Source organism: Mastomys coucha, unplaced genomic scaffold, assembly GCF_008632895.1.
Source record: "Mastomys coucha isolate ucsf_1 unplaced genomic scaffold, UCSF_Mcou_1 pScaffold6, whole genome shotgun sequence".
NCBI lineage: Eukaryota > Metazoa > Chordata > Mammalia > Rodentia > Muridae > Mastomys > Mastomys coucha.
In genome coordinates, this window is record NW_022196912.1 from 67,608,160 (window position 1) to 67,622,367 (window position 14,208).

General features: G+C 40.4%; 1 protein-coding gene across 4 annotated transcripts in view; it reads left to right on the top strand.

Moving 5' to 3' along the window:
• Nucleotides 1-14,208, top strand: part of Akap6 (A-kinase anchoring protein 6) — a 458,326-nt gene that overhangs the window by 42,441 nt on the left and 401,677 nt on the right. The window lies entirely within an intron of this gene.

The window sequence follows — 14,208 nt, forward strand, 5'->3', positions numbered from 1 at the left end:
TCAAAGTTGCTGTCTAAAGTATTTTGTGAAACACTAGTTTCATGAGAGGCTTTGTGTGTTTTTTTTTTTTTTTTTTAAAAAAAAGGTCCCTTAGTCAAATGATTCAGAGGAATGCTCTATTCTTCTCTTAAAATTGAGCATCAGAAGAGGTAAAGCTCTACAACAAGAACTTGTTCTGTTTTTCAAACTTATTTGAATATGTTTGGACTTAGGGACCACCCCTCTTCCATCTAACTCTTTGTCTAGAAAACTTTATAAACATCCCTCAAAACTAGGTTTCTGAAACATGCCAAGTGTTACCTGTACTCTTAGTGGTTCCAGAGAACAGTTGCCCTTGTAATATGCTTATACATGTATCAGTCCTGTGGCTGAAGTTTATACGCTAAACTTGAGTTCTTATAGAGGACCTGGTACAGAGCCTTCCATATAGCAACTGTCCAGTTAGCCGCTATTGAACCGATGAGTAAAATGTATAAAATACAAAGGCAATTGGTATTTTTCTTTTAAAGGAAACTAAATGATATTAAAGGGACTAGCATGGTTCTAGATGTGGGTGAAAATTTATATTCAGACCCGGAAGTTTGAGAATACAAAGACATTATAGGTCTAGCTCTCAGCTGGATCATATATGTGCTTTGGAGTTAAGTTGAGGGGTAATGGGAGCATTGGTAATGGGAGTATTTTGAAAAAGTTTTTTTTCTGAGTTTTGATATTGTCTTATAATTTTAGATCATGCTTGGATTTCATACCCGCTTAGACCCTTTTGAGCCTTTCTTCCCATCCTGATACAAAGCTTTCTCTTGCTTGATATTGGTAACAGTCCCACGGGTTGGTTGCTTTAGCTCACCCATGAGAGTCTGTGAATTTAATCACCTGTGTTGTCTGATCTCTCCTCCTTCAAGTGTGTAACACAGTCAGCTCTGCTCTCTTTTCCACTCATGGGGAGAAGACAGCTTCCTTTGCCCTCCCCCATACTATCTTCTGGGTCATATGGCTTGTCATGAATGGTTACAATATATGCATGTGTGTGTGTGTATGTGTGTGTGTGTGTGTGTGTGTGTGTGTGTGTGTGGAGGGGGATGGGGAGAAAGGGACGAGGAGAGGGAGGGGGAAGGGAGAGGAAGGCATGGAGGGAGAAAGGGAGCATGTATGCTGAGGGAGCTAGGCCAGACTCCAGAGCAAGCAGTTATGAGGGTGTGGTAATCTCTCGAAAGAGCTTGAGCTTTTGTAGGAAAGTGGCTGCTTTTCTCCCACGCAGGTATCGGCCTTACCCATGTTCTGAAAGCTAAACGTTCTATCTTTGGAGCAGAGCATTAGAGGCCTTGTGAGGTCAGAGGGCTCGGTAGGAGTTTTATTAAGTTACCATACTTGTTTAGGAGCCCCTGATTAATCATAATTATTAGCTTAAAATGAGTCTGAAGGCTTTTATGGAGAAGGATAGCCTCATTCAGAGTGTGCTCTCTCGTCTTTGGAGCCTTTTTAGGGTCATGAAAAGTAAGTTGTTTGCATTTGTGTGTACTGAAGTATAAAGATAGCCATGGAGGTGACAAGCATGGCAGACATTTGAATTTAAAGTCAGAAATTCATTATATTAAATTACCTAAATATAGCTCAACAGTAAGAGTGCTTGTCTAGTGTGTACAAAATCCTTTGATCTCCAACTCTATGTATCGTAATACCTGCATTCAAGTGGTGGCAGGAGGGTCAAAAGTTCAAGACCATCTACTTATAGCAATTTTGAGGGCAGCCTGGTCTATAATGGGAGTCTGTCTCAGAAAACAGACAGACAAACAAACAAATGAACAAGGAGATTGTATTTGTGAGATAAAGTTCTGGGAATCAGATTTGGCTGCGTATACAAATAAACAGTGTGCTATCAAAAGTAATTCTATTGTTTTCCACAACGACATTTTGGTATACAATTGAAATGGATTCCCCCCCCCCCCACACACCCGAAAGGAAAACAATTCAGTGTCATATAAGGAGAAACTAACATTTAACAGTATTGTAATAATATTGGAATGGTTAGGACAGATATTAATATTTCCTAGAATGAACAACTATTATGTTGTTCATCATAAAACAAGGGTTGAAAGAGAATAATGCACTTCCGGCTGAATGCCTGGGGGATGCTGGTGGCACTAGCCTCTAAGACAGCAGAATTTCCATCTCTGACTCGCCCCCATGAAATATCTCGGTGCTTCACTCCCTTTGAAGTCAATATATGGTCTTTGCTTTAATCCATTTTTAAAACTCTCTTTGAAGTCAGTGGGAGCTCATGACTAGAAGAGAGGGAGGCAGTGGAGGACTGGGTTCCTGCTGGCGATTGGGGGCGGGCGTAAATCTTCACCAGAAAGTGGTGTTTGCCTATCGACCTCATGCATGTGAGCCACTCGGTTCTACTCAGAAAGAGTCTCAAACTAGTCTGAAGCATTTGTTTCTGCTGTCATCAGGCCTTTAAAATGACCTAAACCAGTAACTTCATTTTAGGTTAGGATATTTCTGCTTTAAATGATTGGGGAAGGGAGAATTTATAAGTGGAAACAATTATTTTATGTAGACAGGCTCTAACTGTCTTACTTAATTTTTCAGATAACTGAAAATAGTAATTCTCCTCTTTGGAATTGCTTCATGCTAGTCAGTGCCTTTACCTGTCTTATTAAAATACTATGAATCAGGTGAGAGGTCACCGATCTTCACTTTTCTTGCCTTCTTCTATATTGTCAATCATCCTCTGTAACACAGGCTCTGTTTCTGCTCTGCTCATGATTATATCCACAGCCCGAGGAAGGAAGAGGAAGACTCCAGCGGATCTGTCTCTCTCTTGGAATCAAGAGTGAGACCGTTTCTCCTCTCCTTTTCTTTTCCCACCCCTCTCATCTCATTTCTCCCTGCCTGTGTTTCTTCTCTGCTGCCTGTGCCCTGGACTACTCCTTGCGGATCCTACCTGCCCCTGGGGGTTGGAGGTGGTCAACACAGACTTCCGCAGCATCTAAATAGCAGTTCCCGATTTCTCTCAGGTAGTCCTCAATTAGGTCCTCCTGCAGGAGATGCTTTTGAGGCTGTGTGTGTGTTTGTGTGTGTGTGTGTGTGTGTTGGGGGGGGGGCGGCTGGTTCCACCGGTCCTGCTACACCTCTCTTTGAATTTCCTGCTTTTTTTTTTTCATTCTTTTTAAAGCCACTCCTGGGACATTGAACTTGCCCACAAACAGAGGATACCTCCGTTAATGTGTGACGCGGAGAGTTTGGTTCCAGGGTTGACCTCTTTATCTGTGATTGGATCGTGACCTGACAGTTTCTCAGAGCTCAGCAGCTCAAACTTTATAGCAGCGCCAGCGATGAGCTTTAATTTCTATCTCTGTGAGCGGCATCAGCTTCTATCTAGTTCCCGTCTAGCCTGCAAAATCTGTGAATGATCTCGACATCTCATTCCTTACCACATCTTGGCAGTGACTACAGCTGCATTCCCTCTGTAGCTTTGCCGTACAAACATGTCTTCACGCTGTTCTAAGTTGTCAGTCTGTAACTGACCATGCCATTCTCAGTCAGGCCCAAGGATTCATTGCTTTGGCTGGGGAGATGGCTCAGTCAGCAGATAAAGTGCTTGCTGGACAAACCCTTGAATTTGGATGCCCAGCACCTGCATAATAAACAGTATGTGGTGACACCTATCTGTAACTTCAGGGTCTGGGGCAGAGACAGGAAGATCCCCCGGACTTCTGGGTAGCCAGTCTAGCTAAAACAGCAAGGGAGAAGCCCTATCTTGAAAAATAAAAATGGGAGCATTTCATGTCAGCTTTGCTCGCTGGCCTTAACATGTGCCTGCATGTGAACAAACATGGATACACATGCATATACAACCCCCACAAAGAACCCCTTGTTTATCTCAGGGACATCTGAAGACTTTTACAACTTGACCGGATTCTTTCTTCTTTTAGCTTTCTTTTCTTTGCAGGAACCTATTAATCTTGTGGAAGGAGGTTTGCATATGCTTTGAGACTGGGTGAGGGGCTGCCTCTGTGGTGAAGATGTTCCCAGAGACCTTCAGTAGCCACCAGGCCCTTGACTGAGCTCCTTGCCATCCATTCTTTCTGCTCTTTTAGTATGTGGCCAGGTGGCCTGCTATGATCTGACATCATGTGTCTTGTACACTAGAACAAATGCTCCTGAAAGTATGCTCCATAGTTAGTTCTCTTTTGATATCCAGATCAATGCCCATCTCTGATTAGATACAAGTCCATAGAAGTTTAGTGAACAAATGAGAGAGTTAAGATTTTGAGAGGGTTTGCTTCTATTTTGTTTTTTAGTTTACATTTGGGCTTTAGGTTATATTTTACATTATTCAGGTAGCTGATTTGAACATTAATAAAACATTTTTAAAAATAAATATAGATAGGAAGACACTAAAAATTTAACTTTTATAAAGGGAAATGGCACTAATACAATAAAGTCTGAACAGGATAGGAAATGCTGGTATAAATGTCTCCAGCCCCTCTACGACCTTCAGAGTTACCTGCCACCAGTGCACTGCTTCTCAGCCATCTTAATGCTGCGACCCTTTAGTACAGTTGTGGTGACCCCCAACCATAAAATTATTTTTATGCTACTTCATAACTGTAATTTTGCTATTGTTAGAGATCCTAAATACCTGTGGTTTCTCACTGCCCAGTGGATTGTCATTCCACACATTCCCCACTAAATAAATTGCTTTTTTTTTGGCCTGTTACCAGAAATGGGCTGCTGATACCTGATTAGAAAACAGCCGCTAGCAATGTGCTCAGCGCTAGAATCAAGAGCACTGTTCCATACTTAATACCTCCTAGCTGAAGACTTAGGTTTTGGGCAATTGTAGGAAGGAACAAAATCCATTAATGTATGAAAGCAAGTTATAGGCCCAAGAGGAGTATGTGACTGTTCTTTCTTCTTGGTAGAATAGCAAAGAAAGGGCCTGCTTTCTCTACCAGGCTAATTCATGTCAGAGGGATAGGTGAGCCCTCCGGGGGAAGGCTCTGTGTTTTGTGTTACTCTTGTTTGCAAAGCATTTGGGATTTTTTTTAATTCTCTAGGCATATTTTTACGTGTAGCGTAGGGAGTGAAATCTGGAAGTCCTGAGTTTCTCATGCATGGTTTGCTACTGCAGTTTAACTACAGGAAGGGAGGAGCAAAGGGTAGCCTGTGTTAGCTCTTCAGGGGTCAGCATCAGAAGGTTTTCGTAATCAATGTGACATCAGACTTCCACTGAGTTTTAAGTGTGTGAAATGATTCACTTACATTGAAAATATGTGGCTAAGAATTTCAGTTTCCTGGCCTCGGGCCCCATTCCTCGTGCTATTCCAATGTCTCTGATGAACTGGTTTAATTGGAACTGGTTTGGTGGTAGAACAGCCCTGCCATTCAGTGAGCTCCCTGAAGCAGGGAGAAACAAAGTACACTTATTGTTGCTTGCTCTGATCTCAGGGAGCGTGACTGCTACTGACAAAGTGCCCAGAGCCTAAGCTCTGCAAACACTCCCGCTTATATGTGTGGGAACCAACTGGGAGGGATTAGAATGAGCAAGTTAGGATGGAGGAAGACATGTGGGTGAAGCTTAGGGTGAAACCTGCAATTGTCAAAATGGATCTCATTTATGGTAATGATGGCCTAAAAAAATTAGTGGGAGTTTTATGAATATCCTAGGCTTTGATCTGATCAGCACCAGGGAGAACAGGCAGTGAGCGGATTTGACATGGCAAGTAGCTGTCACCATCAGTCCCCACACTCCACCTGTTATGGTGCTGCCCTAGTCTTGCTTTGAGCTCACTCTCATCAAGACAACTCCTGAGGTCTTCACGACACACTGCAAAGAAATGCTAGGAAGGCATTTTTCTCTGTGTGTAACTAGAGCAGCAGCCACTATTTAGATTGAAAACATTTACTTGAAGGGAGAGGTATGGCTTCCCTAATAATATTAAAAGAGTAACCTCTGATTCTGGGGGATTAAAGAAAAAGAGAAACCACATTTATTTGCACACCAATTCTGACTCAAGCTGTGAACCCAGAATCCAGGTCAAAGGTCTTAAAAAGAGAGTCCTTCCTTCCCCTCTTCCTTTTAACCACATTGTTCGGAATGGCAGCTCTACTTCATGAAGATTATCATTTTTCCTTAAAATTTTCAAATCCTAGAAAATTATTTAACTTAATTGAAACACAAGAAGCATCCGTGTTTAAGTTTCATGTTATCAGTGGCCAGTGCTGGGGTAAACATTTCCAGATTCTTAGCCACTTGCTCAAAGAATTAAAATAAAGATTCACATAGATTTAAAGGTAGCAACAACAATTTTCAAAATCCCAAGGAAATTAGAAGCGGGACATACATGGTCCAGAGTGACATCAGGACACATGGTGGATGGGTGTGGCGTGGGGAGTGAGGATGCTCAAGGGCTCCAGATTTTCGGGGCTTTCTTTCATGGGGTTCAAGAGGAGGAGTTTGGTTGCTATGCTGAATAGTTTTGTCAACTTGACATAAACTAGAGTCACTTGGGAAGAGGGAACCTCAGCTGAAGAGCTGCCTTTATTAGATTAACCTGTCTGTGGGGCATTTTCTTGATTAATTATTAGTTAGGGAAGGTCCAGCCCACCGAGGGTGGAGCCACTGCTAGACAGGTGGTCCGGGGTTGTGTGCAGAAATGGAGCTGAGCAAGTCCTGGGGCAAAACAGGTTCCTCCATGGTCTTTGCTTCAGTCTCTGACTCCAGGGTCATGCCCTAGCTCCCCTCTATGGACTGTATAGCCGTTCAGCAAAATTAAGCCCTTTCCTCTCCAAGTTGGTTTTGGTTCATGTTTTATCCACAGCAACAGAGAAATAAACCAAGACAGTTGCAAAGGAGCATAGCAAGGGCACACCTTTGTTTTGATTGACAGGCCTGATTTATACATGCCTTTGCTTACTGTGTTTGTCCTTTGCCACGATGCATCTGATTTTAATCATATGTCTGCCCCACTATGCATAGGTGTAAGATGGTAAATAGAGCATTCTCCTTAAGAGTTTATTCAGAGGACACAGTTTGCCTTATTGTACTAGCATCCAAAACCATTCTGGGCCAGATCAGTCACTTAGTAGTTCCAGAGTGTGATTGAATATAACAAGACATCATCAGACATTCACTAAGGGGGTCTCAGGTTGTCAACAGGTTGCTAGAATGCATTGTTTGGAAAGAGTATGAGTAGAGCCCAAGCCAAGTGTAGTCCCAAGTTGCTAAGCAATTCCCTATGCCTATCTGCTATAGAGTGGTATTTCAGTATATACATCATATGTGTGTGTGTGTGTGTGTGTGTGTGTGTGTGTGTGTGTATGTGTGTGTGTATGTATACACATACATACACACATACACAGCAGGATCTACTTCCATTTATTTAACCAATATCATCTTATTCTCCAGCCTTCTACTGTCCCTAGCCCTGTCTCCCTGTTTCATGTCAGCCTCTGTGAAACATGCTTTGTCCTTTGAAGCGTGCATTTTCTACTACTGTATGTTAGTTATCCTGTCAGTTATCATAGAGAAAGGAGCTTCAGTTGAGGAAATGCCTCCATGAGATCCAATTGTAAGGCATTTTCTCAATTAGTGATCAAGGGGGTAGGGCCCCTTGTGGGTGGTACCATCTCTGGGCTGGTAATCTTGGGTTCTATAAGAGAGCAGACTGAGCAAGCCAGGGGAAGCAAGCCAGTAAGGGACATCCCTCCATGGCCTCTGCATCAGCTCCTGCTTCCTGACCTGCTTGAGTTCCAGTCCTGACTTCCTTTGGTGATGAACAGCAATGTGGAAGTGTAAGCTGAATAAACCCTTTCCTCCCCAACTTGCTTCTTGGTCATGATGTTTGCGCAGGAATAGAAACCCTGACTAAAACAGGCATCAATGTATAAGGGCCCATTTCTCTATGCCTTGACTACATGAGCTGTAACTGTTTCCTTGGAGCCTGAAGTGATGTGAGCCAGGGCCCTGTGATTCACCATGAACTTTGATAGTGTAGCTAGGTGGCTGCATATGGAGGGCCTTGGATCAATAAATGTCAGTTTAAAGAAACAGACAAATAACATTCAGTGACACTAGTTCTCTACTAATTTAATTAGTAATTCGTCTGTTGGTTCTCTAATGCCTCCTGATTAGGAACAGAACTTGCTTCTTCTTCTTCTTCTTCTTTTTTTTTAATATGAAACAACCACATTTACAAACTGCGTGGAGGGGGGTCACAACAGTCCATTGGCAGATAGAAGCCTTTACTATGGGGCTATCATGAGGTTTCGAGCTTGAACTGGATTTGGAGCGGAGCAGGAACTGAAGCTTGGGTCTAAGCAGGTTCCACAGCCTTAGCCTTTGCCAGGGCCTTAGCCCTTAGCTGACAGAGCCTGTGACCCTTGGCCATGTGATGATAAAGGCTTCTTCCATGCTTAGTGTGGATGATAAGAGCAAATTGGTGCAACTTGCTATTGGGACACGTTGGAATCTTGGCCTTAACCTCCACGGCTTTACAAGGAGCTGATTACCTTGCCATGTGTGTCTCTACATTGTTAGAACCTTCAAAGGTCTATTTTCTTGTGCTTCCTGGCAGATGCATGTTCTTAAGAAACCTGGAGTTTACCTCTGTAAGAGAGTCACATCTTTGTATAGGGTTTCTTGAGACCATTTCTGAGTGCAAAGTACTGTGGTATTTGTAACTAGCTCTCTGGCTTCCAAACATATAACCTCAAAATGGGCTAAAACCACAATCAGCTCCAGGTTCCCTGTGGAAGCTCGCCCTTCCTTCTGCCTAGACCAACCCTTGCTAGGTATGGGGCACTGAGGCCAGGAGACTCACACTGCTTGTGCATTGTGTACTTCTTGGACTGATTGTTCCTATACAGTAGGCCATAGTTCCTGAAGGGCCTGAGGCTGCAGAACCTCACAGAACTTCCTGCTAAGGAACTTCTGCTCTCATTTTATTCATAATTTTTAGTTATTCTTGGTCTTGAGTCCTCCCTCGGCCTTTCATTTTCCGCATTAGAGAGTTCATCACCCGGCTTTCTTTATAAAACCAGGTTTTTATTTTTTGTGCCAGGAAAAGATGTAGTCAGCACCAGAGCTGCAAGTTGACGAACTTTTGGTTTTAATTCTCTCCATTCCTACATGTCTCTGTACAGATGTGTGGAATCCAGTCTATTAAGAAGCTTACTTTCTTCCAGAGCAAGGATTCTCTGGAGCCAAGTCCCTGAGTGCTGGGTGTTTGGAGAAGAGCTTCAAAGTCTGTGTCTTAGTCACTGTGAGAGATTGTCACTTAGTCCATCTCTGTGAGGAGACACCATGGCCAAAGCAACTTTTAGAAGAAAGCATTTAGTGGGGGGCCTGTTTATAGTTTCAGAGCCTTAGTCCATGACCATTTTGGCAGGGAGCGTGGTGGGTGGGCCTGGTGCTGGAGCAGCAGCTGAGAGCTTTCATGCTGATCTCTGGGCAGGAGGTAGAAAGACTGAGGGTGGTGGTATGGGCTTTTGAAATCTCAAAACCCATTAGTGACACACCTTCTTCCACAAGGCCATACCTATTCCTACAAGGTTATACTTCCTAATCATTCCCAAACACTGCCACTAGCTGGGGACCAAGCATTTAAACACAGGAGGTTAGGGGCCCTCCTCATTTAAAGCACGGCAGTCTGGTGGGCTTTGAGTCTCTACACCTGCACAGAGACCACCGAGTCAGTCTGTCTGCAGCCCCATCACATCACTAGAGTGTGCTCACATGGACTTGATGGGAGCCACGTAGGGCTGAGAATAACTTTTCGACCTTTTTCTGAGTGTGTGAAAACAGACAAAATCAGTACTTGCGTACAAGTGTACTTGTGTGCAAGCTTATCACAGATCCTATTTCAAATACAGCCTAGTGGTTTTACTAGCTTTTTGAGAGTAGGCTGTGACGCATTCCCTGTGCCATCTTTGAAGTTTTAAAGTGGGGAGGGAGAAAGAAGGAGAGGTAGAAAACAGAAGCATGAGGAATAGGTGGGAGAACCAGGAGCTGGGGAGCAGAGAGAGGCACAGAGTGGGAGGGAATAAGAAAGAGCAAATACTTGAATGTAGAGCGAGGAAGCATCACCTTCCACTGGAGCATGTTGACCTGCTGTCTGACACCACCTGTTATTCAGTAGTGTCCCGCAAATGAGATAACACATTTCAACAACGTTTTAAAAGTTAGAAGTATATTTTTTCAGATACACCAAGGGGGAGATTTGATTGTATTTCAGATTATCATTAAAGACCAGAAACTGCCTCTAGAATTCTAGCATGAGAGCTAAAAAGGGCTTCTTTAACATCTTTAAACAATCTTTTATTTAAACCAATAAAATAATTATTTTTATTAAAAATCTATAGATAAATAATCTTTAAACAAATGAAATAGGTTTTCTTTTTCTCGTAAAAACAAACTGAAGTTCACATACGCTAAGTGATAACACCAGATATTATTAGCTATTCAGAGGCAGAGCAGGGACCACACGATTATTCTAACTTGTGGTGTACGGCTTTGTAATACCCTCAAGGTACACATATATATATCGTATGTGCTGGAAACAGGCAGTAGCTGAGGGCCTTTGGAGAGCAAAGAGTGAGTGAACTGACTTAGAGGAAAGGAGGATAAAAGCTGGTTTGTTTTGAAGCAGGAACAAGAGTAAGGTACAGAGATTTGGGGAAGGAAGCATTTGATGGAATAGGCTGCAGTGTCAGCCATCAAAAGGAATCAAGTGAGAGAAGATTCTGTTTACGTCCAGCAATAGTCTATTGGTCATTAGCCTGCATTGGAGAAACCGATTATCTTCTCTTCTGACTAAGGGAGTGATAGACAGATGTGGCTGGTGTTCATATTTGGAGCTGCCTGAAGGGGAGAAGATAGAGCTGAGCAGTGGCGAGGTATCCAGGCGGAGGTACTTGAGGAGGAACTGGACAGGAAACGTTGGAGACGCTTGAAATCGATTACATCGGCTTTCCAGTCATGCCTGCCAGGCGAATGCAGCCAAGCAGAAGGTGGTTGACTGTCGAACAGCAGCAACTTACAGGCAGCCTGTTAGAGATGCTGTCACTGATTGAGAATGACATAAGGATAACCCATAAAGGAAAATTTACCCACATTTCAGACAGAAAATGTAATCTGTCTATGGATATTATACAAACATACATAGATACTATATTCATACAAACATGTGAATACTATGCCTTTTGTATTATCATCTCTTTTACTTAAAATTGAAATTACTTTATTGAACCAGAAATCTGAAAGGTGGGTTACAGTTTCTACTATTTTTATGTAATGATTCCTCTTGAACTGATTTTTGTTGCCATGATTATAGATCTTTTTGTTTTCTGATGGAATCTACTTGACACTGATAAAAAAAATCTGTAGCTCTTGTATGGCATAACTTTTTCATTTGTTTAACCTATCTGTGCCTTTATTTAAAGTAAATTTTCTAGAGACAGCATGTAATTGGGTCTTATTTTCTAACTGTGGCCATCTTTGCCTTTTAATTGGAATACTTATTTAGTTTATATTTAATGTTATTATTGATGTGATTGGGTTGAACTTTCCAAGTTGTTTTCTATTTGTTCTAGCTACTGTTTGTTAATTTCTCTCATTTCTTTCAGATAGAATATTTTATATTTAAGTATTATGTAGCATGGAGTACTACTTTTTAACCTGCTTTGTCTCTTTTATTATGATGCTATTTTCTTGCTCTAGAGTTTATAAAATACATACATAACACCAGACTTTGTATTTGAACAATTTATATAATATTGAAATACATACATAATATCATACTTTCATTCAAAAAATTCATATAATATTGAAATATGCAATAACATACTTTCATTCAATTTATATAATATAATATTGAAATATGTGAAAAATCAAGCAAATTTCAAATCACTTTCTCTTAGTCTTTGTGATTTTTTTATGTTTTATTTTTATGTATGTTGTAAATCTCAAAATACATTAATATTCTTCTTTAAATAGTCATTTTCCTCCTAGAGACATTTTAATGAGAAATTTCTTATATATTTACAACAGTAGGCTTAAAATTGTCTACAGATTTTGTCATTTATAGTTTCAACTAATTTTAGACTGGATTATTTGGAGAAAACCTATATGTATTAAACATATACAGGCTATTTTTCTTGTCATTATTTGCCAAACAGTACAGCATAATGACTATTTATATAGCATTTGCATTATTTCAGTTATACAGGAGGGTAAGAAAATGCAATGCTATCCCACAGGACCTGGGTTCAGTTTCCAGTGCACACAGTGGGAAGCTCACAGCTAACCCCAAGTCTACTTCCAGGGGATCTGACACACTGTTTTAGCCTCTATGGGGAACTGAACTCATCTGAATGTACTCCACTCCTTCCCATATAATTTTTAAAAAAATTACATATATATACACGGGACTATGTATGGTGTTTCCAAAGACAAAACTGTTGCATTCAAAAGACTTGAGCATATGCAGTATTTTGTATCTAGAGAGAGACCCTGTAACCAGTTACTTATGAATACTGAAAAATAATTATAGATCCACATAATTACATTTTTAATGCTTTTCACATATTCTGTAAATCTATGTTTCTATTGCCTATTATCTTTTGCTTAAAGTGCCTTTAAACTTTTCTACAGTACAACATTGCTTAGAATTTTTCTTAGCTTTTCTTTGCCTAAGATAAAATTTATTTCTGAAAGACATTTTCAGTGGATATAACATTTTAAATGGGCAGTATTAGTTTCCTTTTAGCACAATAAAACTGCCAGTTTGTTGTCTTCTTTCTTGCATATCTCCTTTCAAGAAACCTATAATTATATTTTATTTGTTTCTTGCTATATAAGTTATAGACCTTCAGACATTTGATTATGTGCCACTGAGTAATTTTCATGTTTATCCTGTTTAAAATTTTTTTTGCTTTTGCTTTTAACTATGGTGGATTTGTGAATACATATATATTTTTTTATGTGAAAGAAAGTTTTTCATTATATTTTCAAATGTTTTTTCTGTCATGCATCCTTTTCTGAGGTTCCCCTTTCCCATTTCTATACGACTTCAGCCTTCTCTGGGAGTCCTCTCTCTGTGCTATGGTCTGAATTTGTATCTGGATGAAACCTGGCCTTATTTACTACGGGTTGAACTAATTGCCTTTCCCTTTCCCAGACATTTTAGTTACGTGGACCAGTGTCTAAAGACAAGAGCTGAGACTATGTTGAAGACAGGCATGAAAAATACAGTCTATAAGATGGTAAACTTCTGCAGAGTCATCCATGCAAGGCTGTCCTCAAACAGAAGTGCCTTCTCAAATACCTTCCTCCACTCTTTTTTTTTTTTTTTTGCCTCACCTTAGTTCCAGTCCTAGAGGAAATATTTAGTACATTTCATCATTGAGTGTTGTTTCAACTGGCAAGGGACCACCCCCCCACACACCCCACTAATCCCTATGGTTAGGAGCGGAAGTTCTCTGTTATCTGAATATGTAATTCAGCAGTATGCCTTGACCTTCTTTCCACATCGGAGAGTTTAGATAATGCCCGCCCTTTAAGAAGATTGGCTTGCTTTTATTATGTGCATGGAGCTAATGCATTGTAGAAAGTAGAACTAATTTTTTAAAAGCCTCCTCTTAGACATAACATTGATGTATGGACTGTGAATAATATGTGTGAGTAACATAAAATACATTTCATTTAGAATACACCTGTATCTTATTAACTAAGAAACAAGAACAGATGGTTTTCCCATATCCTTTTGATTTGTTACTTGGATTTGTTTGTTAATCCAGAATAATTTCCTGGAAATAAGACCAGACACATTGGCCTTGTGCAATACTCAACTGTGGGACACGAGGTAACCTTAACAATGAATCTTAAATGTAGTGTTAAGAGATTGACAAGATTTGGAAAATTTCTCTTGTGGGATTTGACTCAGCTGTTTCTTATTTAAATATTTTTTAAAAGAGATAAAATGAAGTATACTTATCAAGTTCTGCCTAATATTTAAAATAATTAATGAACAGAAAATTGATCAGTATATTTTTTTAAGTTTTATTGCATTATAATAAGAAAAGTTACATGATTCAATTTATCTGAATTTGTAAACATTTTTTTCTTTTTCTCTTTTTTAAGTTTTATTGCAATATGATGAGAAAAGTTATATGATTTCAATTTATCTGAATTTGTTAACA